This window comes from Columba livia, chromosome 14 (assembly GCF_036013475.1).
Source record: "Columba livia isolate bColLiv1 breed racing homer chromosome 14, bColLiv1.pat.W.v2, whole genome shotgun sequence".
Lineage (NCBI taxonomy): Eukaryota > Metazoa > Chordata > Aves > Columbiformes > Columbidae > Columba > Columba livia.
This window is the reverse complement of record NC_088615.1, coordinates 10,431,364-10,447,178: the sequence shown is the minus strand read 5'-3', so window position 1 is coordinate 10,447,178 and position 15,815 is coordinate 10,431,364. Positions and strand designations below refer to the sequence as shown.

Sequence of the window (15,815 nt, the reverse complement as noted above, 5' to 3'; positions counted from 1 at the left end):
GCCTTAGCCAAGGCAAAGGTAAACAACCACCAGAACATCCTGCACTTCAACCAGGAGCAAGACATTGCAATCATAAACCCTGCGCCAAATCCTCACGTTGTGCCAATGATTTATCCCAAAGGAAGGTCTGGCCACCTGCTCCAGCCACAGTCTGGCTTATTGTTCACACACACTATGTGTGTGAGGTTCACTGCAGTTTTGCTCCCTTAATTAGCTTGATATTTACTGACACAATTATTTCATGTAGACTTATTATTCAAGCCTTTTCTCCTGTTCTTGTAAAGATTAACTTTTTAGAAAGACATTCAGCTGGCAAAACATTTTGAAATATAATTCTTTGGTGGTCTGTTTTCAGAAATGAAATACTTGGTGGTCACTCTATTTTGCTACTAGTACTTAGTGGTTTTAAAAGTTGTTTTCTGTTCTACATATTAACATAATGTGTTTACTATAAAAAGACTCCTAAACATACATTTCTCCAATATCCCTTGTCCGTTGCAGATGAAACCTGAATGTTATATAAAAGACACTAAGGATAAGTCAAGTCTCAAAATATTCTTACCCAAAACCAATTTCATTTGCAGACTCTAACTGCTTATTTTCCAGAGAAGCTTAAAATCCCTTAAAACAACAACATGGATATATACGCCACACCCCATCAGAAATGCATCACATTCTGTTATTGTCACAAGAAATATCATGCTAGTAAGAATCCCAGCATGCAGGAGACTGGCACAACGGAAGCACAGACTCTGCGCTTCTGCACTCAGCAGACAACATAGATGGAAAGTAAATAGTGATTTTTAAAAGCAAGTTACATGACTTACATCTGTGCCTCAGAGACTGCTCCTGCCTGCAAAAGAGCCAGGTAGGCAATGATCTCAGACACTACAGGAGTCTTCAGAAAAGAATTTTTGAATGATCAAGACAAACTGTCCTCTTCCCTCACCAGTCATGCTTATGTTTTATTCTGGGTGAATATTTAACTGCAAGTAGTATTTGACTTGCCACACTCCCATCTGCAGAGTATATGATTACATGGTGGGACAGGCTATGTGAAATCTTCCTTAGCTAAGGGAGGGGAATCAGCCAGATCTGTACCCAGAACATGACCTCTGTGGGTTGTGTGTCCACACAATAATGCCAGGAGGCAGCAGTTCAGAAATCATTGTGAAATAGTATCGATAAATGAGAAGCGATTCAGAGCAGGGCTAGCAAAGTAATGAAGAGCCTGAGGGAAGGGATGGTAGAGTGAAGATTAGAGGAATTGCATATGTATATCTTTGACCAAAGGAAACAGTCCATGGATATCTGACAGGTATCAGCTTCACAGAGGGGAGGGAAGCGTTCAAGATGGGGTAGGATGGATAACTGGGAGTGATTATAGGAAAGTGAATAAAAATAAACTTAGGCTCAATATAAGGAAAGAAAATTAAAGAAGAAAATTAGAATATGAGATATTTTGTGGGCAAAAGTGTCATTTGCAAAAACTCTTTCACTGGAGAATTTAAAAGCCAGCATGATAAAGCCCTAATAAATATTTGACAAGGAGAATCATACTTTGTGAAGTAGGGAAATTGTCTGCATGACCCACTAGTGCTTTGCCAGTTCAAAGATCCGGTGATCTGTTTATACCTGACCACACCATAGGATACGACGCAGCGAAGTCTAGCACACTTTCAGGGGAGCCTTTTCTTGATCTCTTTGCTTCCACGTGGCCAGTCTTTGAGCTTTGTTGTGCTCCAGGACACTTGACCACTAGTGACAGCAGGAGCCAAATATAAGCAGAGCTACTCTGAATAGCACCCAAGAGCAGAGAACGCTGCCAGACACTGCCCTCTCCCTAGAAGGGTATAACTCTGAAGCAACGCATGCCACTAAGTTATCCTCCTTTTTTTCCTAGTTTACATCTATGACACAACACAATAGTCTCACTCTGACATTTATTTCAATAAACACTGGAAGAGCTTCCCAAAGCCTGTTGCAGAGTTATGAAAACTAAGCCACTGAACTATTATATAAATGATCTTTCAGGCCTTCATTATTGTTGTTACTATTGGACAAAAACAAGGCTTTCAGGGGCTTCCACAATAGCAAAGTCTTGTTTGTGATCCCAGAGGCTTCTGGCTCAGTTTCTTCTATTCAAGCATAGCAGAACTAGTCCAGCTCTGACTGAATTGCAACACCCTGTGGGGTTAAATCCAGGCATTGCATAAAGATTAAATACATCTGTTATGAAAACTTTCTGTGTTTTGCATACATGATTCAATAAAGAATCTTAGCAGGATAATTGTTTTGCCAAAGTTATTAACCAGAAATTTTTTATTATTATTATTCCTCAGAATACTGTTTAAGGTAAACAAGTCATAACTGTGCAAGTATTGCATTAAGTAGAATGCTCTATCCTGAATGTCTATTCCCAGATATTACGTTCTATTACCAAAAGTCATCCTTGCATTAGGAAGTCAATTCTATATTTCAAGAAGCTAAAGCAGACAGCATATGTATATGAAAGATTTAAAAAACAAAACAAAACACACCAAACAACAGTGGAAATTAAGTCCTGAATACTGGAGGCTATGTCAAAGTGCAAATTAGATTTGCACAAGACCAGGAGTCATTGAATGCAGAGGGAAACAGGGATTTACGCTTTGCCCCTTGGTCCCTTGAAGCCGGCACAGCTCCTGCACCCCAGGGAGGAGAGCTCTCACACAGCCACCCAGGGCATCCCTGACACAGTTTGAGCCCTGAACCCTGCCCAGAAGCCATCACACCCCTACCCTAAATACTTGTGGGAAACAAGCTGTGAGAAGCAGTAGCATCATTCCCCAAAGGAAATCACCATCACCAGCACTTCTCCAGTGTCCCACAGCATTCTGGATTTGCCACTCACAATATCCAACAGTGCCCCTGCAGCCAAGAGGGCCAACAATGTCCTGGGCGCATCCAGCACAACATTGCCAGCCAGCAAGGGAGGTGATTGTCTCGCTCTGCCCTGCACTGGTGCAGCCTCACCTGCAGCACTGTGTGCGGGTCTGGGTGCCACAGTATGAAAAGGAAACAAAGCTACTGGAGAGTGTCCAGAAGAGGCTACAAAGTTGGTGAAGGGTTTGTAGGGAAAGGCACGTGAGGAACAGCTAAAGTCACTTGGTTTGTGCAGCCTGGAGAAGAGAAGACTGAGGGGAGAGCTCATGGTGGCAACAGCTTCATCACAAGGAGAGGAGAGGGGCAGGCACTGAGCTCTTCTCTCTGGCAGCCAATGATAGAACCTGAGCAAATGTCAGGAAGATGTGCCAGGGGAGGTTTAGGTTGGACATTAGGAAAAGGTTCTTCACCCAGAGGGTGCTGGACACTGGAACAGGCTCCCCAGGGAGGTGTCACAGCCACAAGCCTGACAGTGTTCAAGAACAGACTGGACATGGTCAGACACATGGTGTGAACTGTGGGGTTGCCGAGCTGGACTCGATGGTCCTTGCGGGTCCATTCCAACCCAGGGCGCTCAATGATCCGCGGCGGGACAGACCCGGCTGCGTGCTGGAGGCGGCGCCCGCCGCCAGGGGGCACCGCGGTGCCCGCACAGCCTCCGCACCCACGCTGCCCGGCGCGGTGACCGGCGAGACACGGCGCTGCAGCTCCAGCAACACCCACGGGCGGCAGCGGGCGTGGAGCCGCCAAGAAAGCAATTAGCGAGCGAGGCGTGGGCCGTGTCACTCGTGGCAGTGCCAGCCCTCGAACCAGCCCCGGCTCAGTCTGTCACAGCCATCAGCGTGGCTCACGCTTCAGAGTTTGGGTTCTGTGGTGACGTGGGATCATATTTAGACCCTTAAATAAGCAGCTGTATTTTGAAATGAAGACACGGGTGGGTTTAGGGTGAGCAGAGCAGAAAGTGTGTTTCAGGACACTCAGACTTGAGCAGGTTTGTTCCCAGGTGATACGAGGGATGTGAAATGCTTCAGAGAGACAGAAGCTTGAAAATTATGGTCAAATAAGGAGCAAGATGCATAAAGTAGTACTAATGTAGACTTTAAAGCTCAACACCTAAAACAGTAATGCTCAAAAGCTGCACCCATCTCCAGGTGACTAAATTAACCTGCAAAGCTCCTCTGTTATTATTTTTTCTGAAAGGCTGGATCCAGGAGAGTTGGAAAATACTGACCAGATCAGGTACTGGCAGCATTCCTCTTTTCCACAGAAAAATTCAGATATTAGGCCATTGGTTTGAATGCCAGGAGTGTATGGCCTCCATAGACAGCATCTCACCTACCAAACTGCAGGCTGGTCTGATGGGCAGCAGCAGGCTGCATTTAAATCCTGCTTTTGATGTTTTTCCCTTACCTAGTATGGAATATTTCCAGACTGAGCTGGACTATGGAGCTTTGGGATAAGTCTCTTATTCCTGTTTATTCATTGGAGCTTTAAAGAAAGAGCATTTCTCCCAAAGGAGAATTGCTGCAGAGTGATTTAACCTCTGAACTGCGGAGCTCCAACACCCTTTTCCTGTGTCCAGGGAAAACTGCCATTTTGAAAAGAAAAAAAATAAAACCCCAATCCATCACAAGGGTTGCTGGAGAAGTCCTACAAGTTTCAGCTCTTCCACACAGACAGGCAGAACTTTGCCTACTCGGCAAATCCTGCCAGGGCAGAGGTGTTAAATAACTACCTTAAACCCCAGTGTCGCAATACTCCCCGTCCTTGCTCAATCATCCCCTGACCTTAGAGACTTCTGGAGCCTGCTGATGCCTTTCTGGTCAAATATAGCTTGCCCCAGAACTTGAATGACACAAGAAAGTGTCCTGCAGTGCTCCCAAGACACCCACTTCCAAACCATGTTTCCTTAAAGGTAATTAGTTAAGTAGCCATAAGGGATGTGATAGATAACTGGAAATGCCACAGTCGAAGTTGAGAGTGACCACGAGTCAGCATTGCAGTCTTCCGACAGAAAACACATTGTTTTCTGCTATGTGGACAAACAGGTTGGACTAATTACCACGTATAATCATTATTATATATGCTCTACAGAGTTTTGTCTTTAAATGAATTTATAGAGGGGGGGAAAAAAAAAAAAAATCACAAAGCTGAATAATCCCCTTTAATTATATGCCTAAAAGTCCTGAATGGAAGACATTAGGAGACACAAAGGAACAAACATAAACTAATTATTCCTTGTTTTGCAGCTAACGTATTTCTATGGTAACCACTATGGTCTTCAAATATATTAAATTATTTTTTAAAATCAGTTAATCAGGAAAGTCACCCACTGAAGCCACAAACCAAAGATATTTGAAATAAGTCTGGAGATGAAGGAGAAAAGCACGCATTTTCGCAGCTGTTGATCATTAGAGCTATGAAACTGCATTTCCATTAAAACCACCAAGTAGATTCTCTCTTAAGTTCTGTGTGGAGAGCTTGGTGGGTATGTCCGTGGGCACACAGACGCACATGCATGTGCCTATGTAGAAGAGAGGTGACTTACTTTGTATACTATGTTTCAATATAACAAGGTGAGCAGACCAAAGGATGCATGTTTTGTAATAGTTGCACTTTCTGCTCACACTCCCAACTTTGAGATTGAACACTTCCAAGCTAATTCTTTGACAACCTCAGTTTTGCTGCACAACTTCAAGTAGATTGTTAAGTATTGATTTAAATGTGGAGTGTCCCAGCTCTTTCTCTCTACTACATGGAGAAGCATGTCAGGTAGATACAATTTTGGTAGGTCAACAGCACATGGAAATGGGTATAGTATTCAGTAAAGACCTAGTTTACACTTTTTTTCCCCTTGAAATGTAGTGAATTAATCAAAACCATGCACTTAAAAGCTAAACCAGCTTTACATTATTAAACTTTAGCTCAGGGGGTACATTGCCAGAGGAATAATTCAACCAGAATGGTCCACGAAGCAGGCAGATTCTGGCTCTGTGGGAGGTTCACTTCTTCAGGCTGTGCAGAGCTCGGTCTCCGAAAAGGCAGCTCATGCAAACACGCCTTACTCTTTATTTGACCACACCACCAAAACCAATAGTTTCCCCTATCGCATCTGTGGCCATGCTGGCAGCTACAGATAAAGAAGTTAACTGAATCGGCTCCTATTAAGGGATCTTCAGGTTTCAGTTAAGAGGAAAGTCCCTGCAGTTGAAGCTGAGCGACACAGTTCAAGCTTTTTCACAGAATACAAAATTTTTCCCTCCCTTTGGGCTCTGCTTGGCACTTTTACCATCACACACACTCTGTGTCTACCTTCCTTCATCACTGCAATCAAAACCGGAACTTTTCTGCAGAAAACTGTCAGTTGAATGCTGTACATGATCTGTGTCTCTGTGCTGGGAGGAGTTGTCACAAACAGAAGAAATACCCAGAAAATTCAGTGTCAGCAGGGACTAAAAGGCTTCCCAGCTCCCTGCTGTATGGCTTTCTGCATAGCAGCTGTCTTCAGCGTTACCATTTCTCTCGGATGGTTTTTGCCACAGCTTGGTAAGGACAAAGACATGTCACATATCCCAGACACAGGCCAGCAACAGACTCATTCCTGCCTTGGTTAACATAAGATTATTAATATTCTTAATAATAGCAATAACAGCTCCTATTAAGACATCCTGCTGGCTTCAGAGAACAGGTTTATATTTTCCTCAGGTTCTAATTTTAGAAGCTTCTGGGGACTACGTAAACATGTGAGCTAGAAACAAAGAGAACTGTATAGATTATTTGCTGAAAGCCTGATGTGGGTGATCAAATCCAAATACTTTGCTATACTGAAGTCACTGCAGAGATCTCAAGAACAAAGTGAAGCACAGAAGTATCATGGGCTGCTGCTGAAAAGAGTTTTCCCACCTACTTTACTGGAAGACATCAAACTCAGTACAGATAGAGGTGCAGTGAGAGCCACCAACACTGAGCATTAAACACTGTCAGGGTTGCGGAAAGGCAACGAGGGTCTGGGTTCAGCCTCACCACAGGAGGAGAAACTTGCTCCCAGTCACTGCAAGGCTCCTCAGCTCCCTGTGCTGTGCCATTTGCAGCCTCATTCCGCACCTGCTCTGCCAAATCTTCTTCTCTGATACATTTAGGAAAAAAAGAAGTGGTGAAACGCTCATTTTGCATTTGTAGTAACAGTTTGCTTCAAAAGATAAAGCAGCTTTTCACACACTGAAATATCTCTAAAGTCAAGCCTGTTCATATCCCATTTTTCTTTTTCATTAATCCAGTGTATGTGTGTGTGTGCATATATATGTGTATATAAAACTACACAATTTGCACCACACTTCTAACAAACAAAAGACATTACAAAACTTAATGCGAGGTTTTCGACTCTCGATTCTACAGCACACTTAAGCAGAAGCTTAATTTACTGCAGGTAAGGAGTATGTGGCTCCAGTGGGACAATGTATCTGGTTAAAGGATAAATGTAATTGTCTCAATAGATCAATGCCATGATTTATTCCTCCTTGAGTATCAGATGGATCCTTATAGTCTCTTTGATAAACTCATGAAGTACAAAACGTTAAGTGATCCAACCTATGAAACACACATGCACTACTGGAAATGCACACCCAGATGCATATAAACATCTCTGAATATTTAATTTCTATTACATTTCCTAGTTAAATGAAATGCTTGCTCTTTTTTCAGAACTCAATATAAAGAGCTCATAAAAGCAACACTTCACCTTTTCCAATGTTTTGACAAATTCCAGACACAAACACACAAAAAACCCCACCACACCAAAACTTGTTTGTTTGTTTACAAAAAAAAACCCACCAAACACCACCATACAACACAAACAGCCAGACTGAATAGGTCAGATCCCTTTAAGAAGGTCAAGTTTTCAAGACCATGGCAAAATAAGGTATTTAGGAGAATACAGGAATTTTTTAGACCAGCTATAGGGCATAAAAATCAGATATTGAGTTACTTCTGGCAATAGCTGTCTCTTTGGACACGTGTTGTTTTTAATCTGCACTTCATGGACCTTCATTCACTAGACTCGGAAGGTGCATCCATCAGAGGTGTGATTTACTGGCCTTCACAGCAAACAGTGACCCCACAGGAAGAATAAATGAGTGTGCGTTGTTAGCTGAAGGCGAAGGCATGTTTTGCACACATGATGTCACTCTTGCAACTCAGGAAGAACTAATTGCTCGGCTTGTTGTAAAGTCTCATACTCGTTGGGTTCACTTGCAAATTACAGTCGTCTGGAGAGCTACAGTATGTCATCAGCACACAACAATGTTGTCTGAAGCCTAATTAATATCTGTCTTTCTTTTCAAGTTCCTTATTTACCCTCTTTCCCCCATGACAAATATGTTAATGACCTCGCCAAAACCCACAAGTTGTCATTTTCAAAGAGCCCCCGTCTTTCTGCCTTGAGCTGAACACTTTAGACTAAATCACGGTGAGCCTGTTCTTGCCCCCATTAAAGCTACCGAAGGTTTTGTCCGTGACTTCAGTGTAAGCAAACTCAGAGGCTGTAGTGGGAGCAGGCCCACGGACCTATTTTGCTTTACACCTTCAGCCAGAGGAAAAAAGAGGGGAGAGAGAGAAAACAAAACAACCAACCAAAACAAACAAATAAAAACCAACCAACCAAATGATAAAATAATAAAAAACAAAACAAAAAGAAGCAAAAAAAAAAAAACCAACAACACTAGGCGGTGACTGTCTTCAATTTCGCAGGATTTTCAGTTGAATCAGATGCCTGAAGTAACACAAGGATAATCAAACCATCTAGTCTTACAGGTTGCAAAGCTTATGTTGGATTACAAGGTCCTAAAAAGCTACTTGTTTTGCCTTTGGTTTTGATTTTGAGAATGGGTTTTATATCTTGAGTTCCTTTTCAGCAATATTATCTGCTAACTTGGTTTGCTTTTAAGTACTTACCTGCAAAGGGTAAAATACTGCACAGACTTTAATATAGTTGCATGTGAAAATAAACATACAGAACACGTATGTCAGTGACAGCAATAATTGTACTGGTAGCCCAGACCATTACTGGATAAAATTTTGATACCAGTTCATGAAATACTGCTCACACTCACACAAGAGATTGGATTATTCTGAATATGTGTCCATTTGTGTGTTTGTGTGTCTTTACAAATGAGTCAGGTTTACAAATAATAAATGCATTTACACTAAAACCAGAAACAGGATCTCCTATATTTAATTACCCATATCTGTATTCTACTTTTCCTTTTTTATTAAAAAAAAATCCCCCAATTAAATAATCTTCCATGAAATGGAAATCTCCGTACAACAACAAAGAAGTACTATTTCCACTACTACATAGCTGTTAGTTTCAGATGTGAATAAAGCATTTCCCTTTCCAAGATTTAAACACATGGCAAGTCCCCATGCTGTATTTATCAAGTTTTCACATGTTTCTTATCCTTTCACAATTAGCAAGGTAAATCTTCTGGAATTCTTCCTTACCTGCACTTGCAGGTAGGAAACTACGAGATACATTATAATCTACTTTGTACATAGCGCTGTAAAATAGAGTTTCAGACACCCATTTTTTCCTAGAACACTTGTCCCTATCCTGGTTTCAGCATTAGCTGATATTAAGTGCACTCTAGTGAAAACTATGATAGAGTCTTGGTCCTGCTGACCAGGACCATGTGGAAGGATGCCCAAGGTCCCCAAGCACTAAGGTACAGAATCCTAGAAGCCATCTGCTGTTTACACTTTTTACAAGGCTTTTATGTTACATAGGTAGAGCAGCATAAAGGGAGCGCAGAATATAAACATTGCTGAATAACAAACAAATCTGTTCCAGCAGTATTTCTTTTTTTAATGACTTATGTTGATTCTCATTCCATCATGGTTTAGATGTTTCTTCGGTATTATGTTAAAACCCTCCTACATTCATCATTTAATAAAGATAATCCCTCCACATTTAAAAGCATTGATAAGTTTCTAAGGTCTGCCAGAATTTGTAGCAAGCCCAGCAGATTTTAACAATCTTCTAACAATAAATGGGCAGCTTTTAGAATAGGGGCTATGATTCAGGATTCTCAAGTTCTAGTCTTTGTTTTGCAATACCATTGCTGTCGAGCTATTAATACGTTTGACACCTCTGTGCCTCAGCTTGCCTAGTTCATAAATGGGCCCGGCAACACCTCTGTCACATGGTGTTAAAAGGTTTAGTTAATTGCTGCTCATAAATCATATTGAGAGCCTTGAAAAAGAGAAATATATATACATGCAAAGTAGTTTTGATGTTGTAATAGAACCACATTGCTGTCAGATGCTGTGTTTAAAATTAAATTCTTAGGAGATTTGTATTTCTTGTATCACTTTGCTACCCATTAGCATTAAGGGTTACTTCCAGAATATTCAAAACCTAGATACGTTTGTGCAATTTAAGATGTTACTCATGACACTCACAGGAGAAGATACTGGAATAGGAACAACTTTATCCATCCACCTCCCATTGAAGTGCAGTGAGTTTTGCATTCATTTAAAGGGCTGCAGAAACCAAATCTATTCACTATTCCTAATCAGCCTTGAAAAGCAACACTGCCACTTTATAAGACAAATCCTACATTTAATAGCTCAGTTACAAACAAATGCTTCTCCTCCCTCCTCTTAACTGGCACATTGCACAGCTGAAGGATTTAAAATTAGACACCTTCACTTTGTGAAGTGTTTTGAGATCTGCCATGTACAAGTAGAGAGTTAAGATTACAATTTTCACTTTGATTTTTCCACCCTCCATGAGTTGCTTGCTATCAATTACAGCTGCTTTGTAGACAAGAAGCAGATAAGGGGTTTAGGAATGAATATTATACCTTCCAGGGTATCAGATACACAAATGTAGTTTGCAGAAACAGGATCAAGCTATGAAGCTTGGATTAGATGAGAAATTCCCTATTCAGACTTAATGACTTCCAAAGCCTTTATGTTTCTTATGCCCACTAGAAAGACAAGGGAATGTTACAAATTTTCAATCCATGTCCAGAATTCAACAAAATCCAGTAAAGCAGTCTTTACTTGGGCTGTTGGCTCAATTTTGGCTCTGAGATAGAACTAAAGCAGATTTCTGTGACTATTCCACATCGCAGTGAAGTGGCGTGAAAAGCAATAGAGATCCACGGACAGAGGTGCCTATAGCGACATGACTCCATCCCTACACATTTCTCCCACTGCTCCCGCAGGTTGAACACTCCCTGTGCTCCAGGCAGCCAACGCCACCACACATGGACCTTCGCAGGAGAGAGGACTTGAATCCCTGCTGAGCTGTTCCATCCTGCTGCGATTTCTAACCACACAACTACAACAAAATCCCAGACGATGAGACCTTTACAGACTCATCCTTCATCCCTACCCGGGGCACCAGGAAACACGAGCTCCATTCCCAGAGCAGCTTACTCAGCCCATCCTACAACTCATGTCAAACAGGCAGGTGAAAGATTAGCCTTTATTTAACCATTTCAAATTGAACTATTTCTGGTCCTTTCACAGACTGGGTGTGCTTCACCGAGGAAACCTAAGGTTTGCTATGGGGACATTTTCGTCTCCACTTACCACCATATGAACAAATCAAGCTACAAGAATAGATTGTAATTCATCTCTTGCTTGAAATCACAACACACTGCAGGTATGTTGGATTGCCCAAATTCTGACCCAAGTTTGAAACAACCAGATTTTACATAGAATGGAGCCATCTATGTGCTAGAGAATGTGAATGGGGGACAGGTAATATAAATAATACACGACTGCAGGATCCAGCCCTCATTTGGGGACAGAGTGCTGAAACTATAATTGCTCTTGCAATTAATGACTGATGAATGAAAATAATCATTTTAAATAAAACATTGTTAGTTCTGCCAACACAAGTTTACAAAAGTCAGTAGTCAGACTGCACACAGAAAGAAAGAAAAAAATATTTTATTTTTTAAAAAAGTTAAAAAAACCCAAACTGATAAAGATGTGCAGGCCTTTTTTTCTTTTTTTTCTCCCAAGTTTTTCTCTGGAGTCATGAAAACTATGATTTTCAGTGGTGATTTTTATTTTGGGTTTTGTTTTGGGTTTTTTTTCCCTGTTTTGGTGGGGGTTTTGTTTGTTTGGATGGGGGGGTATCTTATTTTTAAGAGGTAGAAGGCAAGCCAAGCCTTGGAACTGCAGAAGCAAGGACTTTATAGAATCTCTCAAGACTGGGAGTGAAATTTGGAGCGTAGGAGCCATGCAGGACTGGGCATGGCCTCCCCACACCAGCTGCTGCCGGCCGTGCAGCCCTCCAGACCCGGCTGGATGTGGAAGGAGGTCAACGAAAGCAGCACGAGGGCAAGAGCGAGGGGAAAGGATGGCTCTGCTCATCCTGCAACAGGATGGATGGGCACGGCTGTCCCCCAGCCGCCTCCTCTGCCAGCCCTGTGGGGACAGGTGGCTCCGCAGCAAGTGCCGACCTCCCAGTGAGTGCCTGCAGTCCTGCCAGCCACACGTATCAGCATCAAAAACAGCAAGAAACACCTTGCTGATCTGCATTTAACCTCTTCTGGTCTGAAGGTTTGGAGAAAGAGGGCTGCCAGGAGTGTGTATGTTCTCAGTCTTCCTCCTGCCTGGCCATCAAGCATTTTGTCTTCCTGCTCAAGAACTGGTGGGAACAAGGCTTGAGGAAAGGGTAACCATTTCGCTGGCCTCAGACCCAAGCACAGCCCTGCGGGGCACTGACCATCCCAGCTGGCATCCACAAGGCTGCAGGCAACATGTCTGGGGCAGGTTAACCACAGCTGCCATTGCTCAGCACTAGCGGGTGCTCGAGCCCCACAGGACCCTCCTGGAGACGGCAGAGTGCTGCTGCCACAGCACGGCTACCACCAGCACAAGGCTCACCCCAAGCCCAGGCAGGAGTGTCCTACTCCATTAAGACACAAACACTGTCTGCAAGGAGCAAACAGACATTTTCTGCCCCAAACACTCAGTGCTTGAGGATAAGATGGGTGAGAGTGGGTCAACAGAATAGACAGTACAGGGGAACCAGACAGCCCCGTCTCGGAGCCAGCATGGGTCTTGGCATACCAGCTGCCTCCACATTGCAGAGAGGCTTTCAGCATCAAGAAAGATAATTGGGTGGAAAACTTGTTCTTTCCAATACCTTCAAACAAAGGTGTTTGAGACATTTCCCTTTTCCTGGGGATGTAAGGTAGCAGCTCCAGGTTTGCCTCACCGCTATTAATGTTACCAAAAGCATGCTCGTGAGATTATACTGAGCTACAGCGTAACACCAGCTGAAGAAGAGCATGTGCTGCTTTTCTTATTACTTCTAAAACAAAAAACAAACAAAAAACCCACTAAAAATATACCAATCCAGAAATTCTGAATTGCTGAAGTGCCACAGACAGAAAAATGGGAAACAAAGCGCTTGGCCAGATTCTGGCAGAGGTTCAAAGGAACGACATCCCAAACACTATCAGGATACAGGCATGCGTGCATTTAACCACAAGGAAGGAAAAATACTTCATAACAGATATTTCTGTTATAATAGGCAAAATGATCCTGAGGTATTCTCTATACAGTCAATTCTGTACATAATTATCACCTATGTTACTCTGGATGCTCCTGTCTCCTTTCTTTTCACCTCTGTATTAAGTATTTGAGAGTCATCATGCTCATATTATAGTTATGGTTAAACAGAGATTAATAAAGTGAGAAGTTTAATGTGTTTAATGGTCATAAAGAGAAGTCTTCGTTAGAGTTTAAACAAGACTAATTGATAGGTAAATGCAACTAACAGTTCTTTGCTTCAGCTAGACCATCTCAGATATCACAACAAATATCTTCTTTAAAGGTGCTTCAGATTGTTCCATCTGTTTTCTAAGTACATACTGCTCAAGAAAATTACTCTATAGGTTGTTTCCCTGGCTGTATTTCCATATGTTTTCTGCTTAGAAGCAGAAAGGAGCCTTCCTGTGATCCTTCTATTTGAGTGAATCCCTCTGAATCTCTCTTGTCTTCTTGGATCTCCAGGCAGTAGCATTGAATCTCCTCAGCAGTGTTTTAATTGGCACTGCAAGAACATGCTGTCATCACTCCCCTTCATTTTCTAGTGTATCTTTCCAAAATCACAGTGCCTACTTCTCTAATTATTTTATTTGGCAACCTGTAAATTAAGGTAATTGCAGTGTTTGCTATTAGCTTGTAAGAAGGACAGAACATCAGATCATTTGGAGGAAAGAAAAATCAGACCAGTAGGTCCTGATTACATTCAAAGAGGAATATCCAGAGGAAACGTGTGGTTGTCCATGAAGAACTGCTGGCAAATTTGAGAGCAATTTTCCTTTAGACCAATACTGAACCAATACTCCAGCATGACAGAGGCACAGTAACTCTGGGTATACTGTATTCCCAAATGAGATGTTGAACAAATGCCTTTACCACATGTGTTCATTACAGATTTGATGTTAAGATGAATGGTGTTAACCTTAGGAACCTGGCCAGACTCCAACATGGGTAATTACCTTCTGCCTCCCTGAGCAGATCTCTGCAGAGTTCCAGCTGGACATTTCGGATCTTAAACTGTTACGTAGCTTTGCTGACAATGGCTTAAGAAAAGGACTTTGCTTGATCGCTGTGACAACCTACTGATATTCTGCGTCAAAAAGTCATACTGTGGAGGTACAAACCTTAGAGCAGTAACAAATCGCATCACAGAAACACTACTCCAGTTACTGCGCATTGCTGCAGCACCTTTACATCCGAGTAGTCACAGAAATTCAGTGAAACCTACTGTGCAAATAACCTTTGAAAGGATTAAATATATAAGTATATATTGTATTTTCATTCACAGTGTCTGCCTTGTAAGAAACTCACAGGTACAAGATGGGGATGCTGTTTTACTGGATTAACTGTTGACATGTGCATTGTGTCACTGTTTCTCTATCGAAGCAGTCCTGCTCAGATCTATGAGTTAGAGAGAAAATTTTGCAGAGTCTTGTAACACCATTCCCAATGCGTGGCATTTATAGCCTGGCCGCTGGATGCTACCAGCACAAGTGCTGCAGCACCAAGACCTGCTCTGCAAGCAGAGGATTTCCAGTGCCAGACCCTCTTCTGAGGAAGGTTCCGTAGAGGCAGCATGGACTTTGCTGGGCAGATGCTCTGAAATACCCCCTGCAATCTCCATCCCTGGGTACACACCCTCGCCCCACACCATCTCTGTTGCAGGAGGACACCTGCATGCACACCCGTCCCCTGTGTGCACTGGTTCCATTGGTAAGGAAGCCAGGGCATGATGGGGGCTGAGCCACAGTCCATATGATCTGGGGACCAGGGCAGGGGACAGTGACAATCTGCAGCTGCTGATACTGCAGCCTACATACAGAGGGCAAGCAGAAAGCAGCACTCAGGATATTGTGCACAACCTTCCCAAGTGTCGACAAGATTGTTATTATTACCATCCTCATTATTACCATACACATCTTTTCCTTATGAAAGGGAATCCTGTTTTAGCTGAGGCAGATGCAGTTCCTGCAAGTCTCATACTGTATAACATTGGCTGAGTGCAAAATCCCAATGTAGAGATTCACTGAAGTATGTCACACAACTGATTTAAATGCAAGCGACTTCAAGGACTGCAAACTCAGACTCAGCATAGGAACATGTAAAATGTGTTGACCATCTTATGAATACAAGAGTAGAAATAAATCCTTACTGATGTAAAAAAATCTGAGCTTACCTGGTTTTATATTTATTGGCATGCTATCTTACACAAATTAATTTCAGAAGACCTTTAATAACACTGTGCAATAATGAGAGCCAGTGAGGATCTCTTTTCAATGCCAAGTTCCTGACACCACAAAGAACGTGCATCATTTTCAGAA

General features: G+C 42.3%; 1 long non-coding RNA gene across 2 annotated transcripts in view; it reads right to left on the bottom strand.

Annotated features, from left to right (window-relative positions):
- LOC110359602 (uncharacterized) overlaps positions 1–15,815 on the bottom strand; it is a 31,186-nt gene that overhangs the window by 13,485 nt on the left and 1,886 nt on the right. The gene's annotated exons all lie outside the window — the stretch shown is intronic.